This window comes from Camelus bactrianus, chromosome 26 (assembly GCF_048773025.1).
Source record: "Camelus bactrianus isolate YW-2024 breed Bactrian camel chromosome 26, ASM4877302v1, whole genome shotgun sequence".
Classification (NCBI taxonomy): Eukaryota; Metazoa; Chordata; class Mammalia; order Artiodactyla; family Camelidae; genus Camelus; species Camelus bactrianus.
Genome location: NC_133564.1, coordinates 131,098 through 142,298, shown reverse-complemented (window position 1 = coordinate 142,298; position 11,201 = coordinate 131,098). Strand labels below are relative to the sequence as shown.

General features: G+C 39.1%; 1 protein-coding gene across 1 annotated transcript in view; it reads right to left on the bottom strand.

Annotated features, from left to right (window-relative positions):
- The window catches only part of LOC141575162 (uncharacterized), a 148,648-nt gene that overhangs the window by 12,970 nt on the left and 124,477 nt on the right, over positions 1 to 11,201 (bottom strand). The gene's annotated exons all lie outside the window — the stretch shown is intronic.

The following is an 11,201-nucleotide window of genomic DNA, read 5'->3' as shown; positions in this document are numbered from 1 at the left end:
CTCACAGGAGGGCTTTAATTATTAAATGCAGAAATGCATGTAAAACTCCTGGAAAAACACTTTGCACGTCCACACACAGACACTGCTGTCACTGCCGCTCAGAGGGTGGTGCCAGCGCTGATGAGGGCTGCCTCCACTCGCTGCCCTGCAGACAGGAGTGAGGGCCTGGTCTCTGACAGGCAGGGTGAGCGTGACCCTGGGTGAGACACAGCCATGCCCCAGACTCTGCGTTACCCAACTTTCTTATACAAACTGCAACATGTAATGTAAACACGCTACAGGGATGTATCTTACAACACAGGGAATACAGCCAATGTTTACAGTAACTATAAATGGAGCATCTATTGTACACCTGAAACATATCATATTTTAAATCAGCTATATCATTGTAAAAAATTAAAAAATAATTTAAAAATGTTATCACTTTAATATTCAATTCGGTTTTTAAGTAACTACTAAACAGCTTAGAATGTATAAAAGCATTTAAGTGTGCTGTTTGTTTACATATTTATTTACTTTCAGCCTCCTGCTAAAAGAGAAATTAAACAATTTTTTTTAAACACACCTTAACAACCATAAAACAAAAAGGCAAAACTGAGAGTGAAGAGAAATTGGAGATTCAATACTTAAATGAAATCTGGGGGAGGTAAAGTCATAAAAATGGATTCCCTGGAGTCAGGGCAAGTGTTAAAGTCCGACTAGAAATTCAGCTGTAAGATTCTTGGCAGCTAAAGCAAAAAGAAAAGATCATGGGGGGGTGGTAGATGGTGTGCTTAGCGTGCACGGGGTCCCTGGTTCAAGCCCCAGGGCTTCCACTAACAGATAAATACACCTAATTACCTACCCCCCAAAAGAGTCCCAAAGAAAAGAAAAAGAGACATTTCTTTCCAAAAAAACCTGATATTAAATTTGGATTAAATACTTAAAAAAAAAAGAAATATAGAAAAGATGAATGACACTGTGAAGGAAAAGCCCAGCTGGGCTAACGAGCTAAGTCACAAATCTAAGTGTGGTAAGTGTCGGTTTACTGATCTAAGTATTGCTGGGCTAACTCGTAAATCTGAAGTTTAGTGTCAGTTGAATGGGCTAATAAGTTAACTCGTAAATCCAAGGTCAACAATTGTCAGTAAAGTGATCTGTTCCAAATTCATAAGCTTCAGTGTACTGATTCCTTGCTTTTTGTTGTTTGAGCCTTATTGGCTAATAGCCCCTTACTTGTAATTAACCCTATAGAACCTCATGTGCAGGTCTTGGAGGTGCTCAGAGCTTCGGAACAGAAGCCCATCTGAGCCGCCGGCGTAATAAATCTCAGTGCATGTTTCTTGGCTGGCCTGTTGTTTCCATAACAACACAAGTGATAATGCCCTTGAGATAAATCTGTGATGGCTGCTGGCAGGTCCCCATGTCTCACGTGGCAAAATCTGAAACATCTTTCTCACCACTCAGAGTCATCCTCAGCCCACCCCACACCTCCCGCTGTTAAATGCAGGAGCACAGGCAGGGCCCGGCCTTTGCTCTCTCTGTGTCATCACAGTGAGACAGGATGGAAGGGGCAGAGCACAGCCATTCAAGGAAGGCCACAGCAATTAACATCAAAATGGTGAAGGATTCAACCCCCAGTAGGCCTTGAGGCTCAGGATGAAGAGATTTAACTTCTAGCAGAGTTTGAGCTTCATCATACACCCATTGAAATAGTAACATGGTGAATAACATGACCCAAGGCACCATGGCAGTCCCAAGGCTAGCCACAAAAGGTCAAAGGTTGGGAAATGGCCAACTCCCTGGGAATCCCAGCCCCTTGCCCTTTGGCTGGTCCTTCTATATATTAGCAAATGAAACCCCAAGCCCAAGAAAATGAGCAACACAGCGCCACCTCGCGGTCACCCCTCTCTCTCCCTCTTCGGAGAAAGCCCACACTCTGTGGAGTGTGTACCTACTTTTAATCTGAGCACTCAAACCCCACACCTCGTGGCCTTTCTCTTGCCTTTCAATGTGTCTCTGTGTATAAATCTACCTTTCCTCAACACTGGCTTGCTCTTGAATACTTTACTGCACAAAGCCAAGGAACAAAATCTGGTGGGACACATCCCGGGGGCTCAACCAAAGCCTGGGACACAGCCCTTCTCATGCCTCACATTTTTTTCCTTGTATCAACAGGACTGGGTTGTGAAGGGAGCTCTGAGGCCCCAGCTAAGGGACAGAAGCTGCCCCCAGGGATCGAATTGGTGGGCAGACTCTTCCGCAGCAGGGGCTTTGGGGTCTGCACGGTTCTCTGTGTTTCTCTGTTGTTCTGAATCCCCAGCCACAGAGCGTTCTCCCTAGGCCTGTCCCCACAAAACCCTTCTCTCCAAAATACAAGCACATCATGTCACAGTCCTCTTGTTCAACCAGGAAATGCTTAACCCACTTTTTCCCTCCACAGTAAAGTACCTAACTGTCCTCCCTCCCATCACAACACTTCTTTCTTTGTGAGAACTCTGCACTCCCCACACACCATCCTGAACGCAGGTGCCTTGCTGGCTGGGACCAAGATGTTTCAGTCTCACACAGCCTGCATCCTTTCACTTTCCCCTTGTTACCATAAAAAAGCCTTTCCTGAGTCACCCACAAGTCTGATTCTGAACTTCATAAAGTGCTGAGGTTGCAGTCACTGTGTGCATACCTCCCAGGTTTTGACTAAGTTTCCTTCACGAGATCTTCATTAAGGAGCTTCATCAAGAAGTTGAAAGAGGATATTCTTACATCTGAGCGGAGGAGACTGCAAAAAATTTAAATGGCTTTGAAGAGAGAGTAAACCAGGGACAGAGAAGTCGCAGGTCCTAGTCAACAGTGTCATGAGGCAAAATGTTCTTCAAAGGCTCAGATTGGCTTCTGAATGCGGAGGCGGCAGGGAGGACGTGACACGCAGTGAGTGGGGTGAGTGACACAGGGTACGCTCCCCCAACTGGGGAAGAATTGGATTTTGTTCTAGTTTTCCAAACAAATACTTACTACCTTTTTCCCCTATTGTCACATACCATTTCCTACGATTTAAGAATATCAATGACAGTCATTTGGGCCACTTGGGAGAAGCAACACGATGCCATTCACAGGGCTGGGACATGACAGCCACACCAGTCTAGGTTGAAAGACCAGTGGGGTTATTTCCATGGTGATCACGGGCATGCAGCAAACTCCCCAGCTTCAATGACCTCATCTCAAAGGTGGGGCAATAAAACTACCAAGAAAAGTGCGTGATGATTATGGAAGACATCTGTTTACTAGGTAAGTGCCCGTGACAGCTGCAGCTTAATGGGGAATGAGTATGATTAACAAGGCCCTGTCTACCTGGCCACACGCTCCCTGCCTTCCTGCCTTGGTGCAGCAGCAGAGTTTGTTTAGCTGAGATGAACGCCCCCAGAGCAGCCCCGACGGGAAAGCTCGCAGCTCTGCATTACGAGGCGTGTTTTTTCCTTCTCAGTGCTGGTCACAGTTTGCTGTCATCTGTTTTTATGTTTATCCCTTTTGTAACTTCCTCTCCTCCGGAGTTTTTGCTCAAGCAGTGCAGGGCCAGGTGTGTCTTGCGGCCTGCCCGATATTCTGGGCTGGGAAACAGCCGACCACACATCTGGCTCTGGTGCTGAACGGAGAGGGCAGAAGGCCCTGGGGCCCATGCTGAACCAAGGCCCCTGCACCCAAAATTATGGTCTGACTTTGGGCAAATTACACAGTCTTCTTTACCCTGAGATTCCTCATCTGTCCATGAAAATAACTTCCCATGGCTCACAAAGTTACCAAGATTAAAGGGAATCACCAAATTCACAACCTATTCAAGGGGCTACCAGTGCGCCCTCAACAGACAAATGCTGCCTTTACGGCTCTGACACACGCCAAGAGGGGCGGCCGCACACTGTGAACACTGCTAAGTGCCAGTGTGTTAAGTGCTTCATGAGTGCTACAATACTCTTTAGAACTTACAACAATCCCAGGAAGAAACGAATATTATCATGCCCATTTCACAGATTCACCAACAGGTTAAGAGAGGTTGCATTCTAGTCCAAAGCCGTATGGTGAGGAAATGGCTATTTAAACCGGAATCTGGGCCCAGGCCTAGGCTCCATCTCTCTCCCATCCACCTGACAATTTGCCTATGAACTCCACCTGTCCAATACACAAGTTTGCAGCCGGCCAGCTCTTAAATGCAATGTGTGCCACCATTTGTCAATGTTGGTTAATTACCATAAACTGTTCTCAGAGACCACTACAGAAAAGAAAGGTGGACTTAAGGAATTCTGCATTGCGATCTCCTGTAATGTGCAGAAACCCTTCCCTACACCACCAAATCCAAATGTATGCTTCTTCCATGTTTATGTTTGCACACGGCTTATTAAAGAAGAAGGTACCTGCAGTAATTCCATCTAGGTTGCTTTCCAAGGTTGCAGATTATCCATAATCAGTCCTTGAATGAAAATACTACAATGTGAATGAAAATACTGCAACCATGTCAGTAAACAAAGAGTGCTGAAACCAAGTCATTAGCGGCTGCCGCCAACCCCCAGCGAGGACAGGCCTGCAGCCCAGCAGCTGCAGCAACTCACAATGGTGCCCTCTGAGCAGACTCAGAATAAGAAAGGACAGGATACTGGCCCTAGGTAGCTAGGTGCTTGTTTAAAGAATGAATTCAGGGAGTCCAAAATATTTGCTTCCTCCCATACATAGAAAAGCACTAAATTCTTGAACTTGAGATACCTGGATTTCTTTAGATAACAAGCAATCTTTTACTGTTCCAACAACCTGGTCTTTGTTGTAAAGCTCCTATATATCCTAGCTCCTCCTCAACCTCTTGGGAGCAGTCCCTCAGAGAGATCTGAGAGGCTGTCATCACGGCTCGAGTCGTCCTGCCAAATAAAACATAACTCTTAACCTTTAGGCTGCACATGTATTTCAGTCAACAGTTTTGGACACCATGAAGGGACCCAGAGCAGACTTTCTCCACCTGAACTCTCCAGGTATCTGGAACCTTGGTACCATAAGTGGCCCTTTGTGCCCATCTGCCTCCTCGGGGAGTCCAGATGAATTTGGGTGAGTCTCTCTTGGTTCTCGGAAATCACATATTGTTTGATGATCCTGAGTTTTATTTGGTGGTGTTTCCAGGTAACTGGCCCTCCAGTTGAAAGATACTGGGGTGAATTACCCACCCAGTGGAGACATACTGGGTGGGGCCTGGTTGAAAGATAACGGGAAATACCCACCTTGCGGAGACGTCCGAAGTGGGGCTGGTGGAAACATACCAGGAAAATACTCACCCAGTGGAGACGTCCCGAGTGTGTCCAAGTTGAAGGACACTGGGTTCAGGGCTGAGTGGTTAGGTAAGAGGTTGTTCTAATGTTTTCCTCAATTTGGTTACCTCCATTGAATTTTTCAGGATAAAAGTAAAACTCTTATGAGTAACCTTTCAACTCCAAAAATGGGATCCTCATCCTGGCTGGTAACAGCTTTCTCTGGTGACAGAGAATCTTGCAGGAGTGCTAGGGGCAAAGACTTCATGCCATAGAGTTGTCCCTGAGGGAAATCTTACTAGCAAATTTATTCTGAGAACCCGAACTTACAATGTGGAATAGAACTTTCAAAAAAAAAAAATAAAAACAGAAAAGAAAAGAAAAAATGACAGATTGCCAGCCTCCAACTCTTACCCCAGCCAGGTTTATGTACGTACAAAACTTACAGCATTAATTGGGAATTAGAAAAAAAAAAAAAACTCACTATGAAATTAACTAACCAGGCCTGATAAAAAACATTTTTTGGAATTCTGAACTTATAAAAACAAAATCCCCGTTAGGGGGAACTTGGATTTCTCTTCCTGTGTCCTTGAAATGTAAACGTTTTATCTTTCTCTGGGTGTTTTAAGTGTGTGTATGTATGTATATATAAGTTTACTTTTTTTTTTTAAGGAAACCTTGGACTCTGCCATACAAAAGGTTCAAGTATTGTGTACATATGGTGGCCACGCAAATAAATTGGGATTCTAAGCAATTCTTTGTACCAAATGTCTGATATTTTGCCATCTTAAACTTTGTTTCATCAGCCTGGACCACAAAGGCCTTTAGCTTTTGAAGAGTTAACCTTTGAATTTTATTTAGGCAACACCCCCACTCTCATGTGAAAGAGCCTCTTCATCTTATTGGTTTAAAATCACTATATATATATTATATATATATTATATAATAATAATATATATATTATTATATATATATATAAATTGATGGCCATATGATGGATCCTTTAATTTGGAAAAACTTTTAAATTGGTGAAAGTTGAAAGAGATCTCATTATGAACAGCTGTTTTATTGGTATCTATTAAAATCAATTTTAAAGTTAGAAAAATATATCTAATGGTTAAGCTAAGAACTTAGTGAAAAAAATAAAACTGGTTTGAAAAGCTACATTTGTGTTTTTCCTTTCCGATAAATGGTTCTAGGGATGCTAATAAAAACTTAGAATAATTAATGTTAATTAGGTTGAATAACTGGAAAAAGGATTGTTAAAAGGTCAAAAAATAAAAGATAAGGGGCTTATCCCAAGTGGATAAATATTTTTATATGGTTATTTTGAATGAGATAAATAAAATGGACATTTTTGGATTTAGGTACAAGGTTTTGATACTACACTACATAAAGTAAAAAAAGGGCCAAAGAGATCACCTACTGCCCCCCAACATTAAAGTTCAAACAAGTCTGTTTTATTTGCCGCAGTTTAAAATATATGTATATATAGACTGAAATACTTGATCAATGATTGGGACAACAGACCAATTAATCAAATTAAAAATTGAGAAGGGTCTAAGCTCTTTGGCTGAAACTTGGGCATCCTAGAGACTTTTCTATAAAATTAGATACAATGCACAAAAAAAAAAAAAAAAGGCTTCTGGCACTAATTCTAGAAATAAGAATTATTGATTAAAACATAAATATAAAAATTAAAGGTATAAGATTTAATAAAATTGAGATAAAAGTCTGTAAAATTGGTATATTTAAATGGTCTTTATATAAACCTTTTGCTTAATTATGTTGTGGGATAGATCTGTTTCAATGGAAAAACGCTTCCCCTTCTTGGTGTTATAATTCTGGGCACAAATCTGTCCCTCAGAAAATATTAATTGAACAAAGTAAAAGAAACCAACAGAGTTACATGAGCCGTCCAGTATAACGTAAAACTAAAAACTAATATTCAGTGGCTAATAAAAAAATATAATAAGAGGTTTACCCTGGGTTTAACTTATAACTCAAGGAAAAGAGACCTTACTAAATGCCTTATGCAAGCTTTGGAAAACATGATAAATTAAACCTTAAGGTTTTAAAACACGGAATTCTTTGTTTACAGCTCTTCTCACTGATAAAAAAATTCCAATTAAGGAGAGAAAATTGGGTCTGGGTGACAGAGCAGTTCTCTGGGGAATTGGAAGATTGTGTCTTTGTCTTGCAGATCAGAAATGGAAATACAGCAAACAGTGACCTAGGACTGAGCCTAATTAGCTCAACGAAATAAAACTTAAGCCCAAGAAATTTTTGGCATTTTAGAACTCAGAACTCTGACGTGTCCTTCAGACTTTGTCAAGAAATCTTAAATGTCTGTTTCATAAATAGCAAGCCTTAGTGATTTGAGCAAGCAAATTCACTTTACTCCAACTATTATTATACCTATCTTATAAGTAAGTTTTAAAGTGAAGCTATGAGATCTCTAGCTTTTGTCTGTTTATAAGACTGTGTACACATTATTGATGTGAGATATTTCTACAGCTAAAAAAATCAAAGTCAAAGAGATCTGCTTAATTGACGTAAAAAATAAGAGCTTGAAAAGTAAGTATTTTTAAAATAAAAACTGAACAAATTGATTTTCAGTGTCACGTGAACTGGAAAATATGCAATATTAAGATAATATTTGATATTGTTTAGTTTAAGAATGTTCTAATTAATATAGACATCTTTAAAGACATCAATATTAAGTATAATGCTTTTACTGTACCTAGGTTTAATGAAAGTCAAATAAGATCCTGTTATATCTGTTGCAGATTTGTCAAGAAAAAAAAACAGTAATGTGGTGTGGTAAAATTTTAAGCAAATTAAATGCAAATGAGATGAGAGCTTTGGGTAAATTTTTAAAATATATTTTTAAAATGTATGCTTAAGATAATCTCTAAATGTTTGGTATCTTTAAATTCTAGAGTTGTGCTAAATTAAGTCAAATGATAGGATTTTATTAAATAGCTATGCCATTTTCAGATAAAATAAGATTGAAATATGAATTATTAACATGTAACTTCCTCTTACAGAGAAAATAAAGGTGTTTAGAAATACTAATAAATGGATGATGCCACCCTGAAACAGTGTCTATTATTAAGGGAATGATCTCAGTATCCTAGGAAAGTAAGATAAATGTGCAAAGGAAGATATAAGAATGGAATTATATTTTGTTAATGAAAAATAGTGAATTTCTCCTGAAGCTGGTTACTTCTGAATGGAAGAGAAAATAAGGGACACACTAATATGAGTAGAGAAAGCTATGGAAGGCTTGTGGAAGAGGAACCCTGAGGAAAGTTTCATACGTGGTCGGAATTGGCTAAGTTTAGAATCAACTTGGGCAAAGTAAATGAATCTTAGAAGTAAGCAGGTACAAGACTAGATTTGGTTTTCTCGCTGTTAAGAGGAAAAATTTTTCTTAAAATGTTAATCCACCTTCAGTAACAGATTGTAAAGCTTCTTATACCACTTAACTGATCTGTTCTGCCATTACCTTTGACGCATTTTCTTGTTAATGAATTAGTACTACGTTACAGTGATCTATATGTTTATCTGACCAAGTGTTCTGAAAACCTTTAACAAGTTCCCCAAATATCAATTTCTAATTAAAGTTCTTTTAATCTCCAGTTAAGTTTGGGATGCTACAGAGGGCCCCTGAAACATCCCAAAGAGAAATTTTAATCTAGTAAATTTCATTTGGCATGTTAAATAACACGGTATTGTCAAATGAATAATAAATCTTCTAAGGTTATATTGTATGAGAAAATATTATTAATATAGATATTGTAGAAATTATATGGACTCCCTAAAATTCTGGTATATCTGAAATGTTACCAGTGATAATTCTGGGTATAGTGACCAGGTTTCTTTATCGATTATAGTGTAACGGTGTTTAACCATGATTTTAAATCTTTTGTCATTTATAGACAGTTAATGGTTGTCTTCTGATGGTTTTGCAAAATGCTTGTTCTTCAAGGAGATTTACTGATTTCTAATAAATTTCAAACTATAGCAGTGAACTAAACTGGGTAAGAAATTTTAAATTTCCAATGAAAACTGTGATTAAAAGAATTAGTTACATGGGACTGAGTAAACTGATGAATATGGTTACAATTTTTGATTTTGTCTGAAATACTACTGGCTTTTAACCTGTTTCCCAGACATAAAGAATCTCTTCTCTTTAAGCTAGCTATGATTCACAGCAATTTGATAAATTATACCTATGTAATCAGACTTGGAACAGTTATCTTTTCTCTCTATCTGATCCCTCAATAGACTAAAAACTCTTAGGTCCCCAGTGGCTCTATCAGACAAATGAGGAAGATCATCTCCTAACAGATATAGGAATCTCAAGGTATTTTAAGGATTTTAAAGAGAAAAGAATTTACCTAAATTTGTAAGGCAGAAATCCATGACAAGCCGTTGACGGGGCTTTCCTGGCCTTAGCAAACATTATTAACATTCTACCCTGAGACTCCTAATTAAAAGTTCCAACACAGCCAATTTAAAAAATCCTATATGATCAATTAATCAGACAACATGTAAATAAATTAATCTTGACATGGCTTTATTTGAGAAAAATGAGGGTAACTTTAGAGAGAAAAAAGATTATATTTTAGTGGATATTAAATTCTAGTTTTGTTAATTGACGTCCGTATTTACTAACACACTTCCCAATCATTCCTTGCTGTTATGTCACATTGCTGTACAGTTTAACTGAATTATTAATAGGATACTCTACCTTTGTTTCTGAAGCTTACTAATCTATCCTTGGGTAAAGTTCCAATGCCCCATGACCTGCAGCCAGGGGATTATACAAACTGGAACAGGCATGACTTAAAGAACTGTCTCCAACCTGAATGGAAGGACCCTTTATCAGGTACTCTTAAATAGACCATACACACCAAAGCTGAAGGAAACGGACTTTCGGGTTCATTTCCTATCAGAAATAGCCACTGCAATGCACTGGCCTATAGAGCACTGCTCACCTTAAAACAATGCCCAAATGGAGAAAAAGCTACCAGGCCAGGATGAGAAGAAGACGATATCTGAGGTAGACAGCTGACCCAAGACACCGTACCAGGGCTGCATAAAAATTACTGTGATAATTTCTCCTACCTTTGATTATGAACTACTCCAATTGTTAAGTTTATGGTAAATTACCTATGTCTAGTTCTTCTGTGTTACCTTGGTGGGTTTCCCTACTCCAAGCTCTAACTAGATAGCCCTCAGAAACGTTATTCTAAAAAGAAATTATAGTTCTGTTTAGGCCTCTGTTGATCTTACAAGGTGGGAGACCTCACCTGACCAATTAATACCTGCTCTGAGACTGACCATAAATATGAACTTTCTCATAAGATCACTCAAACTCAATCAGAAACACAAGCAAAATTTTAACCCCAAAATACAACTTCCCGACTATTAAATTCTTAATCGTGACTTTATTAACGTTACTAGCTGTATTACTTATATCCTGTCTATTTTATAGAATTGTCTGTTACATTTCCCAAAGTTTAACTAGGCCTACAAAATTGATGATGGCTAAACATCTTGAAGAAATAGATAAAATTTATAACCCTGAATAAAGTAATTGTAATAGTGTGATTCTAGGTATCAGAATGAGCAATGAAGGGAAAACACTTCCTGGATCATAACAAACAAGTAAGACAGGTGATCCAGAGAATTTTTAATATCAACAGGGCCTGATAAAAAACTAACACCTTGAATGGCAACTCAGAAGATTCTTCACCTGAACTAGGATTGAGCCATCCTAGCACCATGGGACAAAATTGGTCATGAAATGTCTCTCAAAATATTGGCAGAATTTAGGACCAAGGGGGAGCACTGTGAATGAAAATACTGCAACCATGTCAGTAAACAAAGAATGCTGAAACCAAGTCATCAGCTGCTGCTGCCACCCCCAGC